The following is a 20,473-nucleotide window of genomic DNA, read 5'->3' as shown; positions in this document are numbered from 1 at the left end:
TCCCGGTGAATTTGTTATACATTTTTTCTAAGCTTAATAGTGTTATCCATTTTCTTGCTTAACACATGTTAAGATAAAATAGCAATGTACTTCACCAATGCTGTTACCCATAGAGACGAAAAATGCGACCATGGCCGAAGTACCTATAACTTCATAATACTCTAGTGCTAAATAAGCTTTAATGAGATATGAATTTTTGAAGATAATGTCATGCATTATAGAGGTAAAAGAAATAATTATATTGTATAACCCCTCTTAGGGGACAACAAAGTCCCCTCGGAGAGATAAAAATTGTAAAGCAAACTACTTAAATGAGTTTTTAAAAATTTATGATGGTTTTAATAAATCAAGTGCAATAAAATCTGAATTTACTAGATAGCTTAATTTGAGAGAAAATGGTTCGCACCATTTTTACCCGAATAAAGCCAAATCTAAAGCTTAAAGAGATCCCTCACTCACAACAGGGGAAGGCATAAGGGTCACAAAAAAACTAGTTTGGAAGCACACTGCAAGTCTGGATTTTATGTTACCAATATGCCTATCCCTGTTGTGAGTGTTGGATCCCTTTATTAGGGACTTAGCACTCCCTAGCTTTGGCCCGCCGAAAAAGCATGTACCAAGTCCCTATAGTAAATTTAATGGTGATTTAAAAAAATTAACTGTAATATCTTTAAAAGTCTTCTTCTAACAGAGAAAAATATCTACCTCGTATTAAAGCGCATACCATTATAATTTTTTTCAGCTTGATCAGCCATAGATAATGGGATGGGGCCATCAAAAATATGAAATGTTTTCATTCGCTTTATAGCCCTTTCTACTTGCACCCTGACAGAAGCTATATTTTTAGTTTTAACCACATCCTCTGCTGGCATTTGCGGTACTTTGCTATAGCTTGAAATTGCGGTGCTGGTATATTTATAGCCCTTATCAGCCTTGACATCATCACCTTTTTCTAACAGGTGTAACACTTAGAGTGTTCCACAATGTATCTGTCAGATGTTGCGCCACCATATAGTTTAGAAACAAAAGTCACCATTCCATGGGGAGATACGCCTATGAAACATTTGCAAGTATTATAGTTTTTATAAGAATTATATATTGGGCAGATATTGATGAAGGTAGTTTAATGGAAGGCAAGGGGGCGAGATCTGTTTATAGCTGCTGTTGATGGAAACGGGCATAGCAATTGTAGCTCATAATACAGGAAGTGGACCCAAGTTGTTATAATTGTAGATATCGAGGCTTCAGACATTGAATGCACCCTTGAAAGTTCTTTTAACCGTAACGAAACTAAAAAAAAACTCATCTTCCAAAGATAGCTGTCGTTTCCAACCCGGGTTAGCTTTCTTGCAATCATAATTCTCTTTAGTTTTCGTTCCATTCCAAAATTGCATGCAAGAAGCTTTGTCTTCAAAATAATCTAACAACCCCGTGAATGTACCGTAGTTAGGTAATCCAGTGTAAAACTTTCAGTTCTCCGCATTTTCCTTTGTTATTGAAACGTTCAATAAACGTCTCTTCAATTTTTGAGCTTTAGTTTTTCACATTTCAAGTCCAACCGTAAGCGACTCGATCTTATCATCCTTCTGCTTAATTTGATTTTTAAGCGACTTTATCTCCCATTCCAAATCCAAAACTTTCAACCTCAATGTTGATTCCTTCGCTGAGGTGAAACTGTTCGCGTTATTGCTAAACCTAGTCTCACTAAAGTTATTGTTTTCAAATTGAGCACTTGTCCGAGATGTTTGGTTGAACAAATTTTTAGGAATTCTGATATTGATTTCTGAAAAAAGAAAGAAATGTATAATCATTTATAACTCTAAGGAGAGCAGGTAAACCAAGCAACTTGCAAAGGCGCACTCGGCATCAATTTGCAGATTCCTCTCCCTTCCTGTCGTTAATCCTCATGACTTCACCATTAAGCCTAACTCACATTGCAACCAAGAATATATGTAACGTTTGTTTCTGGCCGATATTTTGATTAATATGAAACAGTCGTCAGATACAAACTGCGGAAAGGCTTTTGAAGTTACTTATCTGAGAGGCCATTCACATTCTAAAATGTGATCAGCCCTCATTTCATCAGTAAATATTATCACAGTACTTTTAAAGGGATCCAACACTCACAACAGGGGGAGGCATAGGGGTAACATAAAATCCAGACTTGCAGTGTGCTTCAAAACCAGTTTTTTTGTGACCTCTATGCCTTCCCCTGTTGTGAGTGAGGGATCCCTTTAACTTTCATAGCTCTTCTTATCTGATCCACGTGTTTAGTACTCCATTGTTGTCGTTTTTAATACACGCCTGACGACGGAACGAGCGAATCGTTCCGAAACCGCTGTTGCGTTGTTTCAATAAACGTTTTGTTGTGTAACAGTGGTGTAATTATTTTTTAATTAGTACTAGGCACAAGCTAGCCGGTTCATTTATCATTTAGAATTTCTATCTCAATAATCAAAAACAAGGCTTCCTATACAAAGTGATATCCGGCAACTATTGGGTCTAATGCCCACCTTTACGAACGGAATAGGCTTATCCGTGTGAAATAATTATTTAAAATTCCTCTACAACATGTACTTATGTCGCGTCGCATACTCGCCACCTACCGGTCAAGGTCGTGTTAATAATTAAAATCAGCTAGGCTACAATGCTTAAGAGGGTGGTTTGTTCTATGGTTACGTGTTTTTTGGTGTCATCACTATTCAGTATCACATTTGACTATTTAAATCAGAGAAAAAACCAATCGAAAGGTGTAATCAAAATCCGATATTTTTGGGCGTATTTCGAATCTCTTCTGAACCAAAGTAAGTTCGTTGGAAATAGCCGAATTTAATAGCGATTTCCACTGGGAAGCTCCGAGAGCGCCCCGAAATCGATTTCGACGTCACAGCTCGTGTCGAGATTTCCAAGGATCGTGGTCGAGCGAGTCTCCCAGTGAAATACAACCTCGTTTTAAGAGCAACTCTCGGGGCGAGTATTTTCCAGCGAAATACGCGGAAAGTCATGGCGGACTATAATATTGTATTCCATAAACTTTATTAATCATCCATGGTTAGGCCTAGGCGTAAAGAAGAACTTACTTAATTTTCGGAGTAGGAATATACCACATCCTCTATATATCTTATTATTTTAGGCCTTTATACTATTTCCGGCGTTTGCCTTAAAAGAATTGCCTCTATTTCTTCGTCGGAACTATCCAAAGACGATTCTATAAACAAATAAGCAGCCCGAATATTTATTGTCCTATCTAGTTCCGCCATTTTTATAGCGATTTCGTGATTTTTAAAAAAAAAAACGATCGAAATCTGTCGATCCGTCGAATTTCTCGGATCAAAATTTTCGCTCTCAGAGCGCTCGCTGTGAGAGCGAGATTGCCAGTGGAAGACACGGATCTCGTCCCGAGCTGCTCTCGATTTCCCAGTGGAGGACGAAATCTCATCACGAGCGCTCCCGGAGCGCCCGAAATCCCCCAGTGGAAATCGCTATTAGTCATTCAAATTTGCTTTATTTCCAATTTTCGTTGAAGTAATTGTTTCAACACCAGCGGAATTGACGAAATGACGAGAGAGTTATTAAAAGTAAAACTGTTTATTTGGATGACATATTAATGTTTATTTTGACTAAATGGAGCGAATTGATGTTTAAAACGCGGTACATGCTTGTATCTACAAGTTTAAAAACCAACAAACTAGATAAGGCATAAAAAATCTTGGGGGTTTTAAGTGGTTCAGTGATAATGTACGCAATCTGATCTTGCTTTGAAATTCCCCCTGAAATTACTGGTCCTGTTCTCAGATATCATTCAACGCTTAAGTAGACCCTGACTTGTAAAGTTTGTCCACCAGGAAACAAAGACTTCCTAATTTGCGATACCTTGCCAAAGACTGCACAGGAAGCAGGTTCAAGCGATGATCATAGAGAATGGGAACAGGCAATGAACGACGAGTTGTCAGCCATGAAGTAGCACGAGATGTACGAATTAATCGATCCACCTCCCAGTCGTAAAGTCGTTGGAAATTGTCTTTCGTTCAAAGAACGATGAATTCGGTACGGTTCTCAAATGCAAGGCTAGACTTGAAGCTAAGGGCTTCACCCAAAGAGAAAGTAGTGACTATAATGAGACGTTGGCACCAGTCGCGCTTCGAGACGTTCAGAATCCTACTCAGCATGGTTGCCAGAAGAAACTTAGACTGGATTGGATCTTTGTTCCTGATTGCGACCCCTGCTTAGCTCTATCCTGATTGCAATTTATTGAGAAGCCGGTTGGTCCCGAGAATTGGTGAAGTTGGAAACGACGAGTCATCACCATCCTCACGATAAGAGGAGTCGCCAAGATCGTGTGATAACTTTTATGTAGCATTCAGAACCACCCGCACCATCATATGGTCAGCATTGTACGACGAAACAGCGCTGGCCACTGTGATGAGAAGAGTCAGCTGGGACGTCGGAAGCACTGAAGACGGCGATGTTTCAATGACCAGAAGCTCAGGCAGGTCTCGAAGGATTTCCCGGAACCGAAGAAAGCACGTGTCGACAGAAGTGACGCTGGAAGTCCTTTCACAGCAAATAGCTTTGTTGCTCGCACATTTAAAGAAGCTGCTTGGTACTTTGTCTCGGGAGCAACGCAACACATCTGGCTACGAAACCCGGAGAACGTGTACATTCCGATCTCTGTGGCCATGACCGACGCTATCGATCAGAGAAAAGCGTTGTTGTCTTCTCTTCAAGGACGAATACTCTAGCATCCGAATAAAATTTCCCTGGCAAAGAAGTCCGAAGTCGTCGATCGTTTCAATGATTCCCTGGCCTTATGCAAGAACTACGAGCATGCAGTTCAAGAGTTGGTCACAGATAATGGAACCGAATATTTTAATGAAGAGTTCCACCAGTTGACCGTTAAAGAAGACCTCGCACATCGAACCTACACTCCTGAACGAAATGGAGAAGCTGAACGTGAGAATCGGACAATCATGTAGTCAATTCTAGCCATGCTGCATTCGAAGCCAGATCTACCTCCAAAACTGTGGGGAAGACGTCGTACGCACTATGGATTGGAAATCCGAACTATTCAGTCAAGCATTTGCGAATTTTTGGAACTGATTGTTGCTTTCATGTGCCCTAGGAGAAACGAAAGAAGCCGTCAAAGAAAGCTTTTAAAGCCATTCTCCTTGGTTATGAAGATAACATGTATGGATATCGAGTCTAGGTTCTAGAGCTAAATGACGTCATCCATTCCCGAGATGTCTAGTTCAACCCTGGGAAGTAGACCATGGATATCCGGTTTTCTACCAGCCGACCCTATTGCCGTTGTATATTCATTGCTAAATATAATCATGGTTTTGTTAAATAGCACCGAAGTTATTTTGGTTTAAATTGAAATGACTAAATCCCAGTTTTAACTTTAAGGAATCGCCACCGAATTCCGCCTACGCTTTAATAGCGTTTTCCATTGGGAACCTCCGAGCACACCCGGAGTGCTCCAAAATAAAAAGGGGCAACTCCGAGAGGGAGGATCGTCTTCCATTGACCAAGGTACTCCCTCCCGGAGCGCTCCCGGAGTGCTCCCGGAGTGCTCCCAGCTGCCCCATCTCAAGAGTCGGAGGGAAACAAAAGAGTGCTCCGAAAACGTTTCGTATTTCATTGGGAGTTACCAGGGCGAATCCTCCGAGCGCCTCCTACAGAGAGCAGTGACGTCATTCAACAAATCCGGATCACACTCGGAGGTTCCCAATGGAAAACGCTATAAGACGGTTCTCGGAAGGGGTTTAGTACGACCAAATTTATTGAAAAACTGTTTTATTGCTGTTAAATAATTGTTTTATTTTCCAAATTTAAGCTCGCTGTAAAACATTTCGGAGCCTGTTCTCTGGGCTGAAAGTATAGTTTATCTAGACTCTAACACTTGGGGATGAAAATCATTCTTCCTATCTAATGAATGGAAATTTATTCCGTTGGAAATTGTCGTAAAAATTAAATTTTATTGAGCGTAATTGTTTGGAAACTAAAAGCTAATTATCGCGGCCAGACGTCAACGCTTAGAAAGACTGGTGGCTCCAAAGAAACCGTTCAGCTCAGTGGCGTAGCTAAGGATTGTTAATTTTTATAATGTATTTAACTTCGGTTCAATTGAAAAGATGTTTAATATCATTTATTAAATAGAAATTAGCACTAAGCCTCGGTAATAAGACGTACGCTGAACATGTTTAACCGAAAAGTAGACAGAAGAATAGAACCATTCTTTGACGCCCTCTACCGAGCAAACGAGGTACTTCACTAGAGCCGCCCCTTGTTTTAAATAACTTTCTCTGGTTTTTTAGCAGCTCCTCTAACTAATATTTGATTAATTTGCAAGGCTTCTCCGTGGCGAATCGCGTGGTGTCAGTGAATATTCTTTCGTGCGTGTGTTGGTTGTTGTTCTCAACAATATTTTGACATCCATGATTCATGATGATTGTGACGAACGTGGTCAACGGAGACCGGTCTTTGATCTTCACCATTGATGACGTATTGTCACACAAACACATGAAAATCTATGTAGCCGACAATGCTGCGAGTTTAAAGCATTTTTTAAAGGTAAATAATCTTAGGGTCTCTACATTCGTGGGTGAATTTGCTGTATTGATTGTTAGGGCTAGGAGCTATTTGAAATTATTGGAAAACGCACCGTCAAATTGAATACTAGATAAACAATATTTTCCTAAACATGTAAACGCTACATTTAGAAAACACAAACCATTAACAGATAATTTTCAAAGGTTATCCAGTGTATATTAAGCATGAACTAACAATGTAAGTAGTTCATTAAAAAATATTTAATAAAGATTATGAAATTTTTATCAGAAATGAATAGTCATTGTCAAAGAGAATGATAGTCACTTTCGATTTGTTTTATATTTTGATTTCACTTAATCTTTTATCTTTATTAGTTGACCCTTATACTCCATTAATATTAGTTAATAGTTAACCTGTTCATTTACCATATATAGTTTGCTCGTCTATTCCTTTATCATAAGTAGTTGATGCTGCTATTCCTTTACCATTAGCAGTTGATTCCTAACCATCACTAGCTGTCCCTTCTATTCCTACCCATCAGTAGCTGTCCCTTCTATTCCTACCCATCAGTAGCTGTCCCTTATATTCCTAATCATAAGTATCTGTCCCATCTATTCCTAACCATAAGTAGCTGTCGCTTCTATTCCTAACCATCAGTAGCCGTTAGGGATGCAACGGATAACCGGAACCGGAACCGAGAAGAACCGAGTAAATTCTATTAACCGAAACCGGAACCGATAATATAAATATTTGATAACCGTATCCGGAACCGGAACCGATATTTGTAAAAAAATGATAACCGAAACCGGAACCGAGTTTTTCATTGTTTTAAACGGTTCTATAACTTTATTTACCAACATTAAGCGAATGTTGAAATTTAGTAATTAAACTTCCTAATTTACTATTACTTTTTCATATAAGCTCATCTGTATCCTATCTCAGATAACTCTATGTGGGTTTCTACGTAACTGTCAACTGACACACCCTTACGTATTCTCCATTAAAAATGGGCTCGTCCTCCAAATGTTTTCTAAAAAACTGGCATAATCCGGAAATCCGCGATAGTTTTAGTTTTATTTTCTTAAGTCGGAAAACTCGACACAATTTCACAAATGTAGCAAAGGCCACAAAAAATATTTGTCGTCTACTGCTACTAGTATGCCTTAAGCTTGGAGGAGGGAAGTATTCTGGAGTGGAAAATCCCATAGCGGTAATAAGAACGTCCTTTCCCGCCTATTGCTGTTAGAATTACCCAGACTACCCCGGTTAAACCGGTTTTTGGTCGGACGTCAGCTTTATCTGCCATCCTTCTGGCTTGATGACGTCCGACCAAAAAGAGCATGATGGGAATTTTACAAAGCCGCAGGTGGTGCCCGACTTTTCCACTCCAGAATACTTCTCTTCTCCAAGCCTTAAGAGCAATTATTTAGTGGGGCAATGGGCAAGCATAATTTTTGATCCCCTTCGCAACCGACTTAGAGGAGAAACAGCGGAAAAGCCAGTGGCGTAAATAACGCCCCGGCAGACTCCGCAATGCGGGGGGGGGGCTTCCATCGAGGGGCCCCCAAATTGTCCAACCGCGCGAGGCCTCGTCTAGTCCGGCTATTGTAACCCATAAGGGCGGTGGCGCACTGGGAGATGTCAGCTTCGATCAAATGGTCCTATCTCCACCTCCGACTTCGGTCAGGTTTGGGCTGGATACTGAGCTTCGGCTCAGGCTAACGGAGAGGGTCCGTGCAAACTGGCCGCCCCGGCGGATTCGGTAGCCTGCTGTGGGGCGGCGGGCCTCCATATGCGGGCACGGCAGTCCTGTTTCCCGGCCTTTTGGAGCCACACCGGGTGTTGTTCCAAAAGGCCGGGATCTCCGGTGCCGGCTGTGCCGGGTTACTTGGACTGCTGTGTGCTCGTCGTTCCCCTTTAGGAGCTCTCTCTAAAGGGTTTGACTCCTTACCTGTGTAGGTAGGGTGTCGGCTGGAGTTGCTACAGCATCCATTCTTAATCCCACTGCTGTGTGCGAAGTGGGGATTGGTCCACCCATTGCTGCACCTTCTGCTGGGTTGAGTGCCTTGCGTCAGAGGTGCGACCATCAGTAGTAGGGTACTGCTACCCATGCTGGATTTGTCACCTGTCTGGGCTAGGTGGACGCTGGCGTAGGGCACTATGATGATAGGCCTCCGGTGGTATGGTCTCTATTACTAGGTACACCGGGCTATAAATTCTGACACACTGTCAGCTCAAGTTAATGTTTTACTTGCTTCAAATATTTCTTTATGTTTCAACAGGCGCGCCCAAAACTTTATATATACAACCACAATAACCGTCGCATAAATATCCAAACAACGTACATAATGAAAGTAACATACTGAAGTTTGAAAAGTATCGAGACACGTGTTTTATAGCAGATCGTTAAACCTTGTAAATTAATAACCAAGTTGTGTTTCTGAATTTAAAGTTCTTAAGGTAAGGCTAATTCGTTTGCATAATATAATCGCTGGCCTGGGTAGTTTTTGTCTAGAAAATCTATAATTTCAACTTACGCATTTGCCTACATTTCACAAATGACAATGCTTATTGAACGAAATAATATGGACTCCATAGAAATCTCGTCTTTACACTTTTCAATTAAATGAGGCAGGGGCGTAGGAACCAGGGGGGCTATGCCCCCCCTAGAATTTTGCTGAGAGTGGCAACTAATATTATTGCCCCTTCAACTTTTTGGTCAGTTGAAATCTTCAAAAGCTCAAATTATCAATTTAAAAGCATATAAAACTTATCGAAGCTCAACTGTGTCTTTTCCCGCCAATTTACATAGTAATAAAACAGAAACACATGTATGCATTCGGTGAAGCTACACTCCTTTAAAAATTCAAAACCATTCTCATTTTATTATTGTGGATGTGTATCTTAAATTCATAAACGACTCTAAAGACTAAAATACACTTCGTATGATTACTGTTGTTAATGTTAATGCCTTAATGACATTCGCGACCGATTACTCACTCTACATCCGGGACTAAGCTTCTAGACCCCCGTTTCGTATCTCTTTACCCCCTCCAACTTCTGAAACGTTCCTACGCCCCTGAAATGAGGAGCGGAAGGGAAGGCAATATCTCCCCAAAACATGAAAGTACATCATTCCCCCCCCCCCTCTCCATCTTGAATCGATGAAACAGTGGGAATTTTCAAACAGAAGATTTCATTTTTACCCTACTTTATTGAATAAACAAATAAGGCTCTTACACGAGTTCCCTACGAGAGAATAGTAGCAATAATTATTTTAATTATTTTACATTAAGTCAGCTAGATCGAGAGTCTGGTCGGACTTGGGAGTCTGAACTCCAGACTTGCAAGTTCTACCAGAACCTTTGTTTTTAATGCTCCAGACGCTGTTTGCCGTGATTTATCTTAATCGTTTCACTTAGGGCTTAAAGCCCTTTTTAAGCGTTTTATATATTTAACATGCAAGTACGTGTTAAATCTAATTGTAGAAGGCGATACATGTTAGCCCTAACTCTAGATGGCAATAATCGCGACTCGGCCTTAATGATTATAAGGGACCCCAAGAACAGTTTCGCGGGAGGACCTCGAACCCATAGCTACGTCACTGAGAAAGCTACTATTTTTAAAATATAATTTATCAAAAACAAATTTTATATTCTAAATAAATAAATGTGGTGGATTTTATTTCTCTTTAACTTCATTTGAATTGCTTGTGTATTTATCTTTAATTAATACTAAACACACTAGAACCGTATTGGAACCGGAATCAACCGGATCCGGAACCGAGATAGTCCAAAAAAGTGGAACCGTTGCATCCCTAGTAGCTGTCCCTTCTATTCCTAACAAATTACTAGCTGTCCCTTCTATTCCTAACAAATTACTAGCTGTCCCTTCTATTCCTAACAAATTACTAGCTGTCCCTTCTATTCCTAACAAATTACTAGCTGTCCCTTCTATTCCTTACCATCAGAAGCTGTCCCTTCTATTCCTAACAAATTACTAGCTGTCCCTTCTTTTCCTTACCATCAGTAGCTGACCCTTCTATTCCTAACCATCAGTAGCTGTCCCTTCTATTCCTTACCATCAGTAGCTGTCCCTTCTATTCCTTACCATCAGTAGCTGTCCCTTCTATTCCTTACCATCAGTAGCTGTCCCTTCTATTCCTTACCATCCGTAGCTGTCCCTTCTATTCCTTACCATCCGTAGCTGTTCCTTCTATTCATAACCTTCAATAGCTGTCCCTTCTATTCCTTATCGTCATTAGCTTTCCCTTTTATTCCTAACCATCAGTAGCTTTCCCTTCTATTCATAATCATTAGTAGCTTTCCTGTCTATTCCTTTTTCATCATAAGCTGAATCATATATATCATAAGTCATAGTTGTAAAATCCGAGGTTTTCCCGCAGCTTACCGCGGTATTGCATTTCATTTCGCGTAAGAAAATTTTTCAGCCGCGCGCCGCGGATTTTATAAATTTTTGCAATAGTATTATAAATCCTTATACTTGCAATAATTAAAAACCACAAACCGACTTCCTAGTTTCCTTGTAGAATCAGAAAAATAAAAAGCCCGGTCTTGCTTTAGGTTCCGCGGGTTTTTCACTTTTTGTTCGAGGGAAACCAGATTTGTATGTTCGCAACCCTGTCATCAGAAGCTGACCCGTCCATTTCTACCTCATCAATTGTTGAACCGTCTATTCCCTAATCATTAGTAGGATAACCATTTATTCCTTTACCATCAGTTGGTAACCCGTCTATTCCTTTATCACTAATAGCTGACACGTTTATTCCTTCATTATTAGTAACTGAACCGTCTATTCCTTTCTTATCAATAGTTGACCTAACATAAATCTCTTTTTAAGAAGATTAGGCATATATATTCTTTTTTACTTTTACCCATCTCTTCGTCATTGTGCGCAAAAAATGAATCTTGAATTTCGTGTGCAGCGACTTTAGTCTGCCCGTTACGTAAAAAACATTTCAACTCTAAATATCTTATTTAAAAACAAGTTGGCAAGCTTGCCAAAATATACATCTCCTCGGAAGAATTGTCCCTAGTGGTATTAATTTCTTGAGATGATCCTTAAAGATATATCTCCGCAATTCAAAGTTTTTTACTAAAAACGTAATCCCGGTTCCATCCCGCCCGGTATAAAATTTTAATTATAATTAAAATAAATGAGACGAAACAACCGATTTTAATTTATTCAAAATATTATAAATTAACTAGTTACAACAGTGAGTTAGACGTACTAAAACAATGCACAATTGAATTTAACCCTTTTTACAGTACAAGTTTATCAGTTGAATATAATACTAAGCAAATTTTAATGAAAGAAATATCTACAGATGGTATTTGTATTTTTCTCGCTTACGAAATACTTGCCGCATCTTTAACGCTCATTATATTTTAACACTCGTAGACTTCTAGTTGACGTTGTGACACATACCGCATGAAAAAGACCAATGCCGTCCAATTTCCAATATCATATAATGACTCGCACACCCAGGAAATCATTGACTGCGTTAGAAATCGTAGATATCCAAATATCCACACCAAATATATTTACAAGAAGCAAAAACCTTACCATCAACAAAGCACAGAGAACCACTTGACTAACCGCCAGCTCTTAAAGCAATAAACGTTGAATTATCGCCTTTGCATTAACACAACTATATATAGGTCGTTAAGAATACCCGTAAATAAATAACAAAAAACTAACAAAGTGCACCACCCACAGGGTCTACCCTTTAACCCTCTTATCTCGGCTGACTGCGCTAAAACAAGATTTGACCTTTAAAATTGCATACGTAAAAAATTTAGACTTTAAAAACCATTAATATACTCTTCCGCTAAGCTGAGTTTATAATTTTCAAAGAAGCGTAACATCTATCGGTGGATCTGTGGTAGAACATTCGCCTATCATGCAGAAGGGCTCGGGTTCGAAACCTGGGCGGCGCTTTCGTTTTTAATCAACAGAGAATACGCTACATTAGAATTACTTCGATGCAATAATTTAAATGGAACACGAAATTTCGTTCTATTTAATAACAACCAAAATTTAATACTCTGTTAATTTGTAATAAACGTTTCCGATAAAGCTGAAAGTCTAATTTTCGAAAAAGCGTAAGGTGGTTCTGTGGTAGAACGTCCGCCTGTTAAACAGAAGGTCTCGGGTTCAAATCCCGCCCGATGCGATCGCAAATTGACAATAAGACGAATATCGTGAACAATTGGTGGAAACCCTGCCATTGGAAGTTGAGAGGTTGCCATAACACTCAGCACTCGGTCCGTCCCAAAAGTCAATAAGAAGGAGTTGGAGAATACGCACCAATAACAAACGTAGCGACGGTGGGCGTTAACGAAAAAAAAAAGCAATTGCAAATTTATCCGTTAACGCTAGCCTCCATTTCCACCGAGCCTTCCTTCATTTCATCTGTGTGCCGTTGCCCAATTATCCAACTCGCTCTCCTGCTCTGTGGAACTGCCGAAGAAGCCCCTTTTAGTTTTATAACCCCTGTCGAATTGACAAAGAAAGTATTGAGGTTTGCCGACTTTGCCAACAGATCTTATATTTATTTGTGTACGCGTTACCAATCTTGTTGTATTACTATTTTGGGATTTTACGCTCACCCGTAATGGGTGAAAAGTGTTTTATTTTATGGTGGTCACCCCGAATGGGTGGAAAGTGTTTCATTTTATGGTGGACAGCTGGCGTCTTTCGCCAAACCAACTTTGAAAGTGAACGATTGCGCGAAATGCGGGTGGTGGTGATTTATCCTTTTGTAGATGCCGGACCTTGGTGACGATCCCAAAAATAACTTCGTGGGTAGGGATTCGTCCCGGGATTCTCAGGGGCACGGGTCTTGATTGGTCCAAAAAGGATGCAATTCCAAGAGACCACGTGACCCCACTCATATTTAAACTGGACTCAAACTTTTTTTAAAAGTGCTCTCACAAGTGCGACCGAGGAGAGACTTGAGAGAATAAAATAAAATACGGGTGCTAAGACACCGCGGTTCGCGCGCAACTTGTCGGACTATAGGCTCTAGTCCCGATGACGCGGAGTGCGTGCTTTTCCGAGAAGTTATCCCGAGAAAAGAAACGGCTTCGGATCCGTAGCCAACGTGGCCGCGTGTCCATTTCTCGCGCCACCGTCACGACACCAATCTCTGATGGAACTCAACGCCATCCTGATGAGCGCCACCGTCACCACACCAATCTCCGTTGGAACTCAACGCCATCCTGATGAGCGCCACCGTCACCCCACCAATCTCCGTTGGAACTCAACGCCATCCTGATGAGCGCCACCGTCACCACACCAATCTCCGTTGGAACTCAACGCCATCCTGATGAGCGCCACCGTCACCCCACCAATCTCCGTTGGAACTCAACGCCATCCTGATGAGCGCCACCGTCACCACACCAATCTCCGTTGGAACTCAACGCCATCCTGATGAGCGCCACCGTCACCCCACCAATCTCCGTTGGAACTCAACGCCATCCTGATGAGCGCCACCGTCACCCCACCAATCCCCGTTGGAACTCAACGCCATCCTGATGAGCGCCACCGTCACCACACCAATCTCCGTTGGAACTCAACGCCATCCTGATGAGCGCCACCGTCACCCCACCAATCTCCGTTGGAACTCAACGCCATCCTGATGAGCGCCACCGTCACCCCACCAATCTCCGTTGGAACTCAACGCCATCCTGATGAGCGCCACCGTCACCCCACCAATCTCCGTTGGAACTCAACGCCATCCTGATGAGCGCCACCAGGACTAACGTAATCTAGCTTTCATGTATGTAAACATGTAAATAAGACTAATGATGTTAATATTATTAAGTTCCCTATAAAGCTGCGCAGCTACTGCTCCCCCCCCCCTCCCTTGTGTGGGTATGTGTTTCTAAAAGTGTCCGATTTGATTTAATCGATTATTAACTGTTTTACTTTAGCTATGATTAATTGTTTATTAAACATTGTCATGGTAAACCTCAATCCGAGTCTTCACTAGTATCTATTAAGCTAATTTAATTTAAATGAAATCCCCTAGACATCAAACTGACCATATATTGTAATTTCCGTATGTTAACTCGCCAACCCCAATAGTCAAAGTTGAGCGAGCACCCGGGCCATAATTTATTGATGTAGACCTTACATGATTTGGCTCCTTCCTCCTTAAAGGAGCTTCCCTAGACCCGATACGTCCTACCGAGTTGTGCAAAGGCTACACTTCAACTACGCAAACCCTTATTTGGCGGTGTTAAAGAAATGTTGGTTTGGATAAGTTAGGCGTGTCTATTTTCGGAACGAATTTGGAATCATTTATTTGGATGTCTTATGATCCATGTATATAGATTATCCGGATTTTTCATTTTTATTTGGATATTTCAGGAAAATTGGTTAAGCAACCGAACAATTTTATTCAAAATAGCAAGCAAAGATGAACAGAAATATTAGCCCTAAAATTTACCAACCAATTTACGTATCAATATTCGGATACGTGCAAAATTCGGGCAGCACCTAACTTCCGATAGAAAGGGATTAAGTTTTTAACCTCTGCACAAGAAACATTATTTTTCTTTTCAACGCAACAGAAAAAAATATTACAATACGATAAAAAGTATTTAAAATTTGGGATTAAATAATACTACAATTTAATTTATATTATATATACATGTATATTTATATATATATATATTTATATATTTATATATTTATATATTATAATATAATACATTTTACAAAATGACCATAGACAAAAAACACTAGATTTGCAGGAACCTTTGAGAAATTGGAGCAGGCGAGTCTTGAACCAAGAGCGTATTTGAACAAGAGGGACTCAAAACATTGCGCGGTTTCCTCCCCACCCAAAATTAAATCTTATTCCTGTAGAGGCCCTTGAAATTGAACAGACCAAAAGGTGAAAAGGCGGCAATAACATTGGCGGTCAAATATTTGTGTCAGGCAATATCAACCTCCCCTCTGGATCTTACGCCACTGTGGTTGAATCTAAGTTGATTATTCCACTCGAAGGCCCACGATTTCGGAAATATTTCGGCGCTAAAATTGAATTGTTCTTAAAGTTTCCAGGAGAAAAAGGAGCGGAAATTAAGAAAAGAACACTCCACGTAAAAGGAACAGCTCGTCCAAAACGTGTGCGCGATGTGGCGAGAGGGAAGACGTCGTTCGTAGGATGGCAAGAAAATTTGCGTTACGTTTCAAAATTCTGCAGCGCTGAGAAAGTGGTTGTGCCCGCATTCTTCGCGGCTCCTGACGCTTTGGGGATCTTAAAGGCCGACTACATAAATCTTCGGTTTACTCTGTCTTTCACTGGAAGTAGGCTTATTGCAATACACGTGTGCCATGCAGTCAGCCTACTTCCAGTGAAAGACAGAGTAAATCGAAGATTTCTGTAGTCGGCCTTTAAGTAACGCACTCCGGACAAATAACAATACTGTCACCAAAATTATGTTGGAGCCGATAAATATTATGTAAGTAAACGTAAAATATTAACTTCTTAATTGTAATCATTTAGCAACGTTACGCAAATTGTATTTTAACTACTTAATTTGTTACTAAATGTTCTAACCCCTTCGAATACAGTCCTCGACAAAAGTGACATAATTACCAAAAGTGTGTCAATCGGACCTATTTCGAATGAATGTTACGAGCGAAATACAAGTTGGGAGGGAAGAAGGGAAAGTATGCCTTGGGGAGGGAAGGAAGTTAAAACCAACAAATAACGCCTCGTAGTGAGGAACGGAGGAACTAAGTAGCACTGGTCAAAGTTAGTGCATTTTTTAATTTTTCGTCGTTCTGTGGAGATGCTATCGCCATCTACCTACGATATAATACCATAGACTAAAAAAGGGTCCAGAAAGGCAACAATAAATAGTTTTTATGTGGTCGATCTCGAGTCGATCATTCATTAAACCTTTAGCATACGAAAGTACAGGGATTGTCACACTTTTGGTAATTATGTGACTTTTGGTCCTCAATTTATCATTAATATAATTAAAATTATGTTGTAATTTACTAGCGACAAAATAAGTATTCAATAACTATGAAAATTAAACACCTACAGTATGTTTTTCAACAGAAATTGTATCTTTCAAAGAGTTACCAGTAATGTTCTTAAATTTATATCAGAAATGAAATCTAGATTTTTTGAAAACACTGGCTTTTTCAAAGAAATAATCGCATCTGATCCTCAGTCGCAAACTTTCCTTGACGAAAATGACGTTATCTCATTGTAAAACATACAAGCGGTTCAATTTTCATATACATGCTTTAAAAGGGCAGATCGGAATGGACGCTTCAATAAAAGATACTCGGTTTTTATTCCCCCTTCCAAATTCATCTGGGAAGGAACTATTTCCGGTCGGTCGGTTAAACGGTTAGAATGGCTAGCCAAAAAGTCATATTTAAGCCAATTGGAGACGCGTTTTTGCCCTCATGAGAATTTTGCGTCAGATAAGAAACGCGTCGGCTCACGTGTATAAGGAACATACTAATTTTCGATAATATATTTTAAGGTAAAATATATAATGTTACTAAAACTAAGTATAAGAAGATAATATTATTATTATTATCATCCTCTTATGGTATAAATAATTAAAATTATGCGGAATATTTTTATATTACCGGGAAATTTTAAGGCTTCTCGTGGAGGCAGAGTTAATTCATTTCGTATAAAATTATCTTTCAGAAAAAGATGAAAACTAATTCCTTTAGAGCTAAACGTATTACTTTTGCAGTACGGTATGCAACAAGTGTTTCCTTTTAGCCAGGTAACTTTTTTGGCATGTTAAGGATTAGCAAAAAACCGATGTTATGTTCGAGAAAAGTTTCCATCTTTCTAATATTTCAACAAGCACTATATAAATAGTAACTTATGAGTCCTGGCTGTCGGAAATATTACTTCTTGGTAATTTCTGGGAAGATGTTTTATTTAAGCGTCTATAGCCAGAAATTTGATTAAATCCAAAAACCTGAGCACAGTTACCGACTGCTTTCTGTTTTTAATAAAGTTGGAAGATGGCTAGCCAGCGAGCTTTAGTCAAGTAATATAAAACTGTCCTGTGCATTCCCGTGGCAAATACAATTTCAGAAATACATTTTTGTACTCTCAACAGAATTGAAACGCGTCTACGGACAACAATGGGCGAGGACAGACTTTCAAATCTGGCCATACTTTCGATTAATCGCGACTTATCTAACTGCATAAACGAAAACCATATGTTAATGGTCGACGAGTTTGAAAAAACATCTAACCGTAAAATATCGTTTTTTGATTAAGAAACTTCAAAACCAAAATATTTTATTTTACTCTTGCCAATAAGAGTATAAATAATGAAGACAGAATATTTGGTAAGGAGGTAAAAATAAGGGGGGATGTTTTTATGTGACGCAAAATTTTATTTCCATATACAGGGTCTTTTTTTTTGCTCGGAAAAGTGTTTTTTTTCAAAAACTATTTATAGTACCGATTTCAAATTTGGAAGGTCAATTCTCTATACCGGGGGACATCAGTTTGAGAAATTTGAGCGTTTTCGGTAATGTTTTTCACCAATTTTGAAAAATTATTTTTCGACCACTAGGTGCGAGATAAAAAATTTCTATTATAAAGTTGTAGGCCGTCATCGAAAACCCTTAAAAATTGTTCACTCGACGAAAAACAATTTATTTATCAGTGAAAATTCGAGCTTGAAAAATTTACAAGTTGGTGAAGCCAAATTACGATTGTTTGAAACGATAATTGAAACCGAATTACCTAATCCAGTTGAAACTTTGGCTAAAAAAACGACCGGATTTAAAAAACACGAGGCTATAGGTCAATCCTAAACATGCATTGGGTATTTAAAGGAAAACTTTGGGAGATTATTATCAGTGTTTGATAATATTTCGAACAATGCCTCGTTATTCAGTAGCTGAGCGTACCGAGATAGTTGCCATTTACTATGGAGAAGCAGCGCAAAACCTTAGAAGAGTGACTGAAATCTTCGCAGAAAGACATCCAAATGGAGCACCATCTGTAAATACAGTAAGACGAGCAATTCACGATTTCAATCAATTTGGTAACTTGCAACCTAGGTTTCGCGGATTGGGTCAACCGGATTTAGACTTCGAGAACAATGTACTCGCGTACTTTGTGGCATATCCTCGTCACAGTTGCGCTAACGCCGCTGCTGATTTGGGTTGTTCTGCAAATCGTGTGTGGAAAATTCTTCGTAAGAATCGCTATCACCCATACAGAGCTACGCTCCACCAAGGACTAATTGACGGAGACCATCAAAGACGTTATGAATTTAGCAACTGGTTACTAAATGCTGTCCAAGAAGATAGACAATTTTTGCGCCATGTTTTGTTCTCCGACGAAGCGTCATTTTCTAGAGATGGGCCCTTTAATCATCAAAACAGCCATCTTTGGTCTGACATCAACCCACATTGGGGTTTTGAATATCATCACCAGGTTCAATTTGAACGGGTCAATGTTTGGGTTGGACTTGTTGGAAACCGTTTGATTGGTCCCTTTTTCCTGCCGACGAACCTCAACGGCCAAAGGTATTTACATTTTCTACAGAACGAACTGAGTGACGCAATCGACGACCTTCCATTGGCTGAAAGACGTCAGTTGTGGTTTCAGCAAGATGGCGCCCCTCCGCATTTTTCCCGGCAAGTAACTGAGCACCTCAACAACGAGTTTCCTGAAAGGTGGATAGGGAGAAATGGTCCAGTGCATTGGCCAGCAAGGTCACCTGACCTAACACCGCTGGATTATTTTCTCTGGGGATTCGTTAAAGCAAAGGTATACGCCACGCCCATTGAAACTAGGGAGGAACTCATTAGACGAATAATCAGTGCTTGCCGAGACGTCACACCAGAAATGGTAGAGAAAGCGTTTGAGAACTTAATTGTCCGCGCACAAACCTGTGTTGCAGCCAATGGTTATATTATTGAAAATGTTTTGTAAAAATTTATGTGAATAAAATATCTGCATTTAAAAACCAAACGTGTACATTTTTTCAAGTGTGAAAACTCTACTACGTTTGTATTAGACTTGTTCCCTTTTCAATTATCGTTTCAAACAGTAGAAGGAAAGTGAGGGTGTGGCATCGATCCCGGGTTCGGGTTTGGGTTCGGGATCGAAATCCGGGATTTAAGGGATGAAATGGGGGTAAAATCATCGAAAAGTCAATGTATTTAGGGTATTTCTCGCGACGATTTGTTTTCCCGTATATCAACATATTGTGTCCAGGCCAACTTGTTCATTTATCTACGCTTATCTCGAAAGATACTTGAACGTATATCTTATCAAGTTTTATCGTACGGAATAAGTTGAAATGATGTAAAAATTGATAACCTAGGCGGCGCGTGCGCAGATTCCCCGGGAGGCGCGGTTAATTTGAATTGAAGTGTTTTGACGTCATGGAATATTTGTTGTTAAAGTAGAATGGAAATATTTTTAAACTTCATTTTAATAGCATTAACGCGTAAGTAGTACTTAAATATGCTTAACACTTGAACCTATCTCACGAGTATTTCAAACGAATATTTTAAGTATGAGAAACGTATTGTTCTCAAATGATACTTGAATATACTATAAAAGAGGTTGTATAGCGTTGTAGGAGGTCATTCCACGGTTAACTGCGGTAGCTATATTCAAGATGCCTAAAGCCCAACATATTTGCCCTACGTGCGCGAAAAGTTTCACTACCAAGTCCTCCTTAAATCGGCATGTTAGAGAAGTACACGGTGATAGACATACGTTTGTCTGTGAAGTATGTGGTAAGAATGTTGCTAGATTGGAACATTTCAAGAGCCATCAACGAACTCATGACTTGAACGCACCCGGCCCTTCCGAACCCATGGACCTGTCTCGCACACCGTCACCAATGCAACGTTCGCTAGCATC

Source organism: Leiobunum rupestre, chromosome 9 (assembly GCF_980474605.1).
Source record: "Leiobunum rupestre chromosome 9, qqLeiRupe1.1.hap1, whole genome shotgun sequence".
Classification (NCBI taxonomy): Eukaryota; Metazoa; Arthropoda; class Arachnida; order Opiliones; family Sclerosomatidae; genus Leiobunum; species Leiobunum rupestre.
The sequence above is the reverse complement of the archived record's forward strand: the minus strand, read 5'-3'. Positions refer to the sequence as shown.